Raw genomic sequence first — 11,526 nt, forward strand, 5'->3', positions numbered from 1 at the left:
ACGTCCCATGCGCAGCTTCCGGGCTGATGAGTACAAATTTGCCTCCAGTATTTTTTTTAACTTTGACCAAGTTTCCTGAACCTTTGTCGCTCACACATCCCTACTCACACATCCCTAAAACATAAGTGATCCACCCCCCATGCTTTACAGTAATAATGGTGTTCCTTTCATCATAGGCCTTGTTGACACCTCTCCAAATGTAACTTTTATGATTGTGGCCAAAAAGTTCCATTTTGGTCCACTTGTTCCAGAAGTTTTGAAGCTTGTCTCTGTGCTGTTTAGCGTATTGTTGCTGCTCTGTGCTGTTTAGCGTATTCTTCTGGCGACTCGACCAAGCAGCCAATTTTTCTTCAAGTGCCTCCTTATTGTACATCTCGAAACAGCCACACCGCTAGTTTTCAGAGAGTCCTATATTTCAGCTGATGTTATTTGTGGGTTTTTCTTTGCATCTGTGTCTGACATTTTCTTGGCCTTCCTGACTGTGGTTTGATTTTTACAGAGCCCCATATTTCCCATCTGTTAATTACAGTTTAAAGACTGCTGACCGGCATTGTCAATATCTTGGATATCAGAACAAAGAGAAGGTTCTGGAGTGGCCATCTGTGTCTCCTGACCTCAATATCTGGGAAGATCTCAAGATGCAAGACGGCCCAGGAATTAATAGGAACTGGAGGCTTTTTGCCAAGAAGAATGGGCAGCTTTACCACCTGAGAACATAAAGAGCCTCATCCACAACTTCAAGACTTCAAGCCGTCATTGATGTTAGAGGGGGCAATATACGAAATTAAGAACTGGAGTATGTAAACTTTTGATCAAGATCATTTGGATGTTTTTGGCTGTCATTATGATTGTCACTATATGTATACACCAGGCAGACCACTGCTGTTAGGGCAGAGTGGTGGTCGGTAACCTAGACAACAGTAAGAAGGGAAAAAGAGCAGCATATCAGGAGAAAGAGAGAAATTTACTAAATAAATGTATGTGCAAAAATATCAAATATACGCAGCTCAGCTGAGGAGACGCTTAAAGGGGCAGTGCCAATAAACTATCCGGTATCTTACCAATGTATGGATGCCAGGATGTGTTTATCCTGCCTCAATCTGTAATGTCTCATACACGATGCATTAGAGGGCACAGGCCGAGCTCATCTCCATTTACACTGCTAGGAATATACACAGCAGGAAACTGTAATGGAATTGATACATTGATTATTCTGAGAAATAAGAGCGTCCTCCGTCCAACAAAAGACCATTTGATCCACAAGTACAGTTCTAATTTATTGTGAACCGTTCGCATCTTAAGGCAGAAATAAAAATAAATGTCTTGAATTACCTCCCGGCAGCGTCTCAGGAACAGAATACTTTACCTTTTTTTTTTCTCCCATCTCCAGGGGCTTTATGGAAAGGCTGCGAAGAAAAAAAAAACACAACATCTCAACTAGCAGCCGATCATCAATATTAATTATCCGTCTCCCATCAGTTATGAGGACGTTAGAGAGTGCAGCTGCTGCAGCAGCAGCGTGTGAACAGTGACCTCTGCTGCCCGCTCACAGCATCCCGCCAGCACTCCCATGTCCTCCTCACGCTTTAATACCTCGTATTTATGGGACACGTGTACGCCTTACTCTACATTACATTACCCTCACATTACATTCTATGGAGGGGGGAAAGGACGACATTGAATAAAGAGAAAGATCTGATGCTTCTAGGGCTGCAGAAGTCTGGTGCCAAATATATACTTATATAAAATAAGATGGTTATACAGCAGATGTATAAGTCTAAGTCACATCCTGGTGAGTCACAACTACAAATCCAAGCGTGCCCTGACATTCTGTTGTTGCAATACTACAACTCCTAGCATCTCATGTCATCTTACTGTGTAAACTATACAAGTCCTAGAAAGTTCTACAACCTGCAGGAAGCCCTGACCGCTGATGTAGAACACTACACCTCCTATCATAGAGCACTACACCTCCTATCATACAACACTACACCTCCTATCATACAACACTACACCTCCTATCATACAACACTACACCTCCTATCATACAACACTACACCTCCTATCATAGAGCACTACACCTCCTATCATAGAGCACTACACCTCCTATCATACAACACTACACCTCCTATCATAGAACACTACACCTCCTATCCAGGGCCGTTTCTGCCATGAGGCGGAATGAGTATTCCGCCTCAGGCGGCAGATTCTGCGCCCCTGCAGGGGGCGGCAGATTCTGCGCCCCTGCAGGGGGCGGCAGACAGCAGCCCTGCGCCTGCAGCCGCTCACCTGTCCTGCCGCAGCCGTCCGGTCCCGCCGCCAACGCTTACCGCTGTCCCGCGCCGTCAGTCAGCAGCTGTCATCGCCCTCCAGCGAGTCGTGAGTGCCCGTGGTCAGCGGGGTCCGCGATGCCCCCGCTGACCCCAGGCACTCACGACTCTCTGGAGGGCGATGACAGCTGCTGACTGACGGCACTGGAGCGCGGAAAGGAACAGCGGTGGGACGGGACGGCTGCGGCAGGACAGGTGAGCGGCTGCAGGGTCGGGAGACAGCGGTGAGCGGGACGGGACGGCTGCTGCAGGACAGGTGAGTGGCTGCAGGGCCGGCCCGGGGGGGGGGGGGGGGGTGCAGGCGCGGGTGATTCGGTTACGTCGGCGGTGGCGGCGGGGGGGGGGGGGGTGTCAGGGGTCGGCCGCCTGAGGTTTGCCTCAGGCGGCAGAAACCCCAGAATCGGCCCTGCTCCTATCATAGAGCACTACACCTCCTATCATACAACACTACACCTCCTATCATACAACACTACACCTCCTATCATAGAGCACTACACCTCCTATCATAGAGCACTACACCTCCTATCATAGAGCACTACACCTCCTATCATAGAGCACTACACCTCCTATCATACAACACTACACCTCCTATCATACAACACTACACCTCCTATCATACAACACTACACCTCCTATCATAGAGCACTACACCTCCTATCATAGAGCACTACACCTCCTATCATACAACACTACACCTCCTATCATACAACACTACACCTCCTATCATAGAGCACTACACCTCCTATCATAGAGCACTACACCTCCTATCATACAACACTACACCTCCTATCATACAACACTACACCTCCTATCATGGAGCACTACACCTCCTATCATACAACACTACACCTCCTATCATGGAGCACTACACCTCCTATCATACAACACTACACCTCCTATCATACAACACTACACCTCCTATCATGGAGCACTACACCTCCTATCATAGAGCACTACACCTCCTATCATACAACACTACACCTCTTATCATAGAGCACTACACCTCCTATCATAGAGCACTACACCTCCTATCATTCAACACTACACCTCCTATCATAGAGCGTTATACCTCCTATCATAGAGCGTTACACCTCCTATCATAGAGCACTACACCTCCTATCATAGAGCACTACACCTCCTATCATGGAGCACTACACCTCCTATTATAGAACACTACACCTCCTATCATGGAGCACTACACCTCCTATCATAGAGCACTACACCTCCTATCATGGAGCACTACACCTCCTATTATAGAACACTACACCTCCTATCATGGAGCACTACACCTCCTATCATACAACACTACACCTCCTATCATGGAGCACTACACCTCCTATTATAGAGCACTACACCTCCTATCATACAACACTACACCTCCTATCATGGAGCACTACACCTCCTATCATACAACACTACACCTCCTATCATACAACACTACACCTCCTATCATGGAGCACTACACCTCCTATCATACAACACTACACCTCTTATCATAGAGCACTACACCTCCTATCATTCAACACTACACCTCCTATCATAGAGCGTTATACCTCCTATCATAGAGCGTTACACCTCCTATCATAGAGCACTACACCTCCTATCATAGAGCACTACACCTCCTATCATAGAGCGTTATACCTCCTATCATAGAGCACTACACCTCCTATCATAGAGCACTACACCTCCTATCATGGAGCACTACACCTCCTATTATAGAACACTACACCTCCTATCATGGAGCACTACACCTCCTATCATAGAGCACTACACCTCCTATCATGGAGCACTACACCTCCTATCATGGAGCACTACACCTCCTATTATAGAGCACTACACCTCCTATCATGGAGCACTACACCTCCTATCATAGAGCACTACACCTCCTATCATGGAGCACTACACCTCCTATCATACAACACTACACCTCCTATCATAGAGCCAGTGGCGTAGCCACCGTGGTCGCGGGGGTCGCCGCCGCGACCGGGCCCGCCACAAGGGGGGCCCGCGGGGCCCCCTGATCAATCACTCTTGTGACCGCAAGCATTGTTTTGCTTGCGGTCACAAGAGTCGGGCTCCGTCTTCCCCCGGCTGCTGCGCGGCTGCCGGGGGTGTCGCGTCTTACCCCCGGCAGCGCGCGCATCCCAGAACTCCCTGCGCGCCTTGGGCCCTGACTTCCGGTTTCCGGCGCGCAGGGAGTTCTGGGATGCGCGCGCTGCCGGGGATAAGACGCGACACCCCCGGCAGCCGCGCAGCAGCCGGGGACAGACCAGGAGGAGTGAGAATCAACGTGGGAGCGCGATGTCAGGTGAGTTAAGTTTTGTTTTTTTAATCAGCCTGTACGGGTGGGGGGAAAGGAGGGGGGCATCTATGAGGGTGGGGGGAAAGGAGGGGGGCATCTATGAGGGTGGGGGGAAAGGAGGGGGGCATCTATGAGGGTGGGGGGAAAGGAGGGGGGCATCTATGAGGGTGAGGGGAAAGGAGGGGGGCATCTATGAGGGTGGGGGGAAAGGAGGGGGCCATCTATGAGGGTGGGGGGAAAGAGGGGGCCATCTATGAGGGTGGGGGGGAAGGAGGGGGGCATCTATGAGGGTGGGGGGAAAGGAGGGGGGCATCTATGAGGGTGGGGGGAAAGGAGGGGGCCATCTATGAGGGTGGGGGGAAAGAGGGGGCCATCTATGAGGGTGGGGGGAAAGGAGGGGGCCATCTATGAGGGTGGGGGGAAGAGGGGGCCATCTATGAGGGTGGGGGGGAAGGAGGGGGGCATCTATGAGGGTGGGGGGAAAGGAGGGGGGCATCTATGAGGGTGGGGGGAAAGGAGGGGGCCATCTATGAGGGTGGGGGGAAAGAGGGGGCCATCTATGAGGGTGGGGGGAAAGGAGGGGGCCATCTATGAGGGTGGGGGGAAAGAGGGGGCCATCTATGAGGGTGGGGGGGAAAGAGGGGGCCATCTATGAGGGTGGGGGGGGAAGGGGACCATCTATAAGGGAGGGAGGAAGGGGACCATCTATAAGGGAGGGGGGGAAGGGGACCATCTATAAGGGAGGGGGGGAAGGGGACCATCTATAAGGGAGGGGGGGGGGGGAAGGGGACCATCTATAAGGGGGGGGGGGGGGAAGGGGACCATCTATAAGGGAGGGTGGGGGGAGAGGGGACCATCCATAAGGGAGGGTGAGGAGAGAGGGGGCCATCTATAAGGGAGGGGGTATAGGGGGCCATCTATAAGGGAGGGGGTAGAGGGGGCCATCTATAAGGGAGGGGGTATAGGGGGCCATCTATAAGGGAGGGGGTAGAGGGGGCCATCTATAAGGGAGGGGGTAGAGGGGGCCATCTATAAGGGAGGGGGCCATCTATTTGGGGGGGCAACATAGGGGGAGAGGGAATACACAGAGGGGGGCATATATTATTAGGAGGTCACAGAGTCAGGGCTACCCACTAAATGAGGGTGTAAAGGGGACAGTACAGATGTGCATTGTGTAGAGAGATGAGGATGGTGTCAGAGTGAGGAGCCTAATATGTCTGTCTGGCAGATTCTGTGGATTCGTGGCTCGGAGAAGTTCTCATAACGGCCCAGGACAGATGGAGAAGAAGATGAAAAGGGAAGAACTCCGATCAGAGAAGACGTCCCCTGTGAGTCACCTGATATAACTGCACAGTAATGTATATGGTGTATAGAGCCTGTGTAGAGCTGGGGCCACCTCTATATGACTGGATGAGGTGATTTAGTATACTGGATTTGGTCAGTAACAATATGGTGGTGATGGTAGTGGTTGTGGTGTGGCGGTAATGTTTCCTCCCTATATACTGGTATTACTGGTAATATTGGTCTCAGTATACAGGATTTGGTCGGTAACAGTATGGCGGTAATAGGTAATATCTGTCTTGGTGTGTGTGTGTGTGTATATATATATATATATATATATATATATATATATATATACATACAGTGGTACCTTGGTTTAAGAGTAACTTCGTTTAAGAGCGTTTTGGTTTAAGAGCTCACAGTTTTTCAAAATTGTGACTTGGTTTAAGAACATTGCTTTGGTTTAAGAACTTCCTGTATTGGGTGGGAGCGCGAGTGGAGAAGGGGCATGGCCTGCATAGCGGGGTCTACAGCACTGTACTCTAAACACCTTCCAAATCATAGCAGATCCCCTTCAGGCTGGGGCTTACATCAGGGGACAGGACTGTGGGGGGGGGTAATCTCTCCATAGCTGTAACCCCTCTCTCCCCGGACAGAGAGTGCTGCATGTATGTGCCCACATCTGTACTGCTCATTCCTTCATGCTCCCTGCAGTCTCTGTCCGTCCTTGTGTTTCCCATCCTCTCCATTACTGTACAGTACAGAATAATAAATATATTTGGGGTGCGGAACCAATTGTCTGCATTTACATGATTTCTTATAGGAAAATTTGCTTTGGTTTAAGAGTGGATTTGGATTACAAGCACGGTCCTGGAACGAATTATGCTCATAATCCAAGGCACCACTGTGTGTGTATATATATATATATATATATATATATATATATATATACACACACACAACAATAGCATCACTTGGTCGTGAAAGGAGGGGGGGGGGGGCCCAAGTTGGCCTCTCGCACCAGGGCCCAGGAGACATTAGCTACGCCCCTGCATAGAGCACTACACCTCCTATCATAGAGCACTACACCTCCTATCATAGAGCACTACACCTCCTATCATAGAGCACTACACCTCCTATCATAGAGCACTACACCTCCTATCATAGAGCACTAAACCTCCTATCATACAACACTACACCTCCTATCATACAACACTACACCTCCTATCATAGAGCACTACACCTCCTATCATAGAGCACTACACCTCCTATCATACAACACTACACCTCCTATCATACAACACTACACCTCCTATCATAGAACACTAGACCACCTATCATGCCCTGACATTTTTGCTGCAAAACTACAAATCCCAGCATGTCCTGACATCCTGTTGTTACAAAGCTACATATTCTGTTTTGCATTGACGTATTACTGTTGCAAAACTACAACTCCCAGCAAGCTCTGACATGCTACTTTTGCAAAAGATACAACTCCCAGCATACCCTGACATCCAGCTGTTCGTAACTACAACTCCCAGCATACCCTGACATTCAGCTATTCGTAACTATAACTCCCAGCATGCCCTGACATCCAGCTGTTCTTAACTACACCTACCAGCATACCCTGACATCCAGCAGTTCCTAACTACAACTCTCAGCATACCTTTACATACAGCAGTTCCTAACTACAACTCCCAGCATACCCTGACATCCAGCTGCTACAAACTACAACTCCTAGCATACCCTGACATCCAGCTGCTACAAACTACAACTCCCAGCATACCCTGACATACAGCTGCTACAAACTACAACTCCCAGCATACCCTGACATCCAGCTGCTTCAAACTACAACTCCCAGCATGCCCTGACATCCAGCTGCTTCAAACTACAACTCCCAGCATGCCCTGACATCCAGCTGCTTCAAACTACAACTCCCAGCATACCCTGACATACAGCTGTTTTTGACTCAAACTCCCAGCATGCCCTGACATCCAGCTGTTTTTAACTACAACTCTCAGCATAGCCCTGACATCCAGCTGCTCCAAACCACAACCCCCATTCCCTGACATCCAGCTGCTAGAGCTTCTAGTTCGTACTGATATTCTGTTATTGAAGAACTAAAACTCTCAGCATACCCTGACATCTAGCAGTTCCTAACTACAACTCTCAGCATGCCCTGACCTTCAACTGCTCCTAACTACAACTCCCAGCTGTACAGCTGTTCCTAACTACAACTCTCAGCATACCCTGATATCCAGCTGTTCCTAACAACTCCCAGCATGCCCTCCAATCCAGCTGATCCTAACTAAAACTCCCAGCATATCCTGACATCCAGCAGTTCCTAACTACAACTCCCAGCATACTCTGCCGTACAGCTGTTCCTAACTACAACTCTCGGCATACCCCGATATCCAGCTGTTCCCAACAACAACAACAACTCCCAGCATGCCCTGCAATCCAGCTGCTCCAAACCACAACCCCCAGCATTCTGATATTCTGTTGCTGAAGAACTACCACTCCCAGCATGTTATGACGTCTTTAGCAGCACACACTGGTGACAGTTACCCTTAAGGATTAACGTTGAAAGCTTCCTCAGGATTGACTTTGTCCATAGTCACAGAATCATAATACAGAATACTCACCAATTACCAATGAATGACATGATAGTGATAATGAAGTAGTAGTAGCAATGTGCACCACCCAGTGTGAACAAGACCTTAGATACCCAGCCTTCTCCTGCTCTCTGCATCATGGGAAATCCATCACATACACAGACTGCTATGCTATCATCAGCAATGACACTGTTCCAGCACCCCAGCTCTATGCAGCTATACTCTACAACCTAATGGCCAATTTATAGAGAGCAGAGGGAAAACACAGCCATAAAAACTGGATGACAACGACATCTCTGAAACTGCCTTCAGATTTCTGCTGGATCCTTGTTAGCACCTTGTATCTTGTTAGCGCTGCTTAGCTCAGCTACATCCCAGTTTGTTAGACTACACATCCAGTAACGCTTTAGAGCAGTGTCATACAGAAAATGCAGCTTCCCAACATTGTACGGCGTAAGCACTACAGCCTCACCTAACAGTAAGACTGTGCACGTAAAAGACATCGAACCAGCAGGGGATGCAGTAAGATGTGAAATATTTTAACATTTCAGTATATTTAAGTTAAAATGTAGAAATACCTAGAGACTAGAGTGGGGTATATATGTGGAGTGTATTGCTATGCTTAGAAATAGATATAACTTCCTGTCTTTCTCTTTCTCTCTCAAGAAGATCTGGAGAAAAACATTTTCCTTCAGTCTTCCCCTTTTTAATCTTCATTTTGCAACTGATTCTCTTTTTGCAAGAGTAAAGATACCTGTATTATTGTAGATACTGTTTTTTCATGGATGACAATATCAATTTTCATTTTATTAGTTACAGTTTGGCATTAACCCTGTAAGCCCAAGGGAAGGAAAATTCTTCAGCCATGGTTCCCCTAAAGGTTTCCTCCACTGGGGTTTTTTCCTCTACTATGTGCTGGAGGATAACTCGTGGTTTAGCTTTTTTTTTTTTTTATCATTTTTCATTGTTTGTGCCTAGACTTGTGGTTTTAAATTATATGTTCATGACATTGAATTAAGGATGCAAAAATGTGTGTATATATATTCATGGAAGTTGCAGACAAGTTATTGTCGACTCATTTTACCTCGTGGAGGATAGTAAACCTCATGGTGGTGAACCGACTGAGCCTTTGAAAAAGCCAGCCTTTAGGATATCATAATTGTAATGTCATCCAGGGATATTCACGGTGGGTAAGCATAGGAGCGAGGATCTTCAGTGGGTTCATTGGTGCCCTTAAATTAGAAGGCCTCTGCTAAAATGGCAAGCCAAAACGTGCTCCCCCCTTTATTGCTGTTTGGCCGAGTGCTGTACTTTGATCTAAAGTTGTGGCCATTTTAACACCAAAAAGTGTGTTTGTGCCTTCATGTCATAGTCTGTACTTGGGGTTGTTGGAGTTGTTTCATGTTATGTATGTAATAGGTGACCCCCACTAGCAGAATATTGAGTGCAGCTCTGGAGTATAATACAGAATGTAACTCAGGATCAGTACAGGATAAGTAATGTAATGTATGTACACAGTGACCCCACCAGCAGAATAGTGAGTGCAGCTCTGGAGTATAATACAGGATGTAACTCAGGATCAGTATAGGATAAGTAATGTAATGTATGTACACAGTGACAACACCAGCAGAATAGTGAGTGCAGCTCTGGAGAATAATACAGGATGTAATTCAGGATCAGTACAGGATAGGTAATGTAATGTATGTACACAGTGACCCCACCAGCAGAATAGTGAGTGCAGCTCTGGAGTATAATACAGGATGTAACTCAGGATCAATACAGGATAAGTAATATAATGTATGTACACAGTGACCCCACCAGCAAAGTAGTGAGTGCAGCTCTGGAACATAATACTGGATGTAAACCAGCATAGGAAATGCTATTTGGACACTATATTGTCCCTTACATTAACATTAGGCTCTGAACACCAACAGGATGCATCATGCAGATCAGACTATAATAAGATTACGGCTTTCTATGGATAGGAGGGTTGACTTTCCCCATGAGGACTGATAATAATATTGATCCATATTCATACCTCACTTCTAAATTACAGGAAATAAAATCTGATAAGGAGTCGGGAGCCATGAAGAAGCTTCGTCTTACTGCTCGGTTTTCAGAAATTGAGAATTTCTTTTTTAATCAAGACTCATAGCGCGGCGCTCCACGGAGGTTCAGCCTCTGATAACATTCAATCTGCTCCGCCATTTAATTAGAATACAGAAAAGGTTCAGACCGTGCATTAAATAAAGTCTGAGAAAATAAACAGATAAATAAAGCAGATTATTCCCATCTATAGTTATCAGCCTCTAATCATATGCAGATCAGCAGCGCAGCTAGACTAATACCGCGATCCTGGCCCGCCACCGCGGCGTCAAGAACGGCGCAGTTATTACCTGCAAGGTATTAAGGGGCAGAGATTTTTATGTTTTAATTTTTTTTATGTTTGTGTGCAGTGTAATGGGGTCACAACAGATTTCCTTTAACTTAAAGAGGTTTCCCATAAAAATGTTTTAGTAAGATTAGATATGTCATCTGTCACCCGGCATTCCGACGCTGAACCTGCCCGTCCCCCTGGTGCAGCCCTTACCCTTTGCTGCAAGTCCCGCTCCTGGACCCGGTCCCAGGACGGAGATATCGGCGCCGAAAGGTGAGCACGCGCTGGATGCAAATTACATGAGATGAGTCCGATGCCCATAGAGAATGACTGGAGCCGTCGGATCTCTGGAGCACACGGCTGCCGAGGGCGATATCTCCGTCCCGGGACGGATCTTGCAGCAAAGGGTAAGTATCAGGGGCTGTACCGGGGGTCGGGCGGACTCAGCGTCGGAATGACAGGTTCCTTTTAACTTATCATGGGAGTCCGACTACCGTGACCCTCATAGATGCTAACAGAGACGAGGTCGGAACAGTCGGCTCCTAACTAGAGATGAGCGAACCGGTTCGGCCCGTATGGGATCCGGTTCCGATTTTTTCCAAAAGTCTGAGTCCGGTCGGA

This window comes from Dendropsophus ebraccatus, chromosome 13, assembly GCF_027789765.1.
Source record: "Dendropsophus ebraccatus isolate aDenEbr1 chromosome 13, aDenEbr1.pat, whole genome shotgun sequence".
In the NCBI taxonomy this organism is placed as follows: domain Eukaryota; kingdom Metazoa; phylum Chordata; class Amphibia; order Anura; family Hylidae; genus Dendropsophus; species Dendropsophus ebraccatus.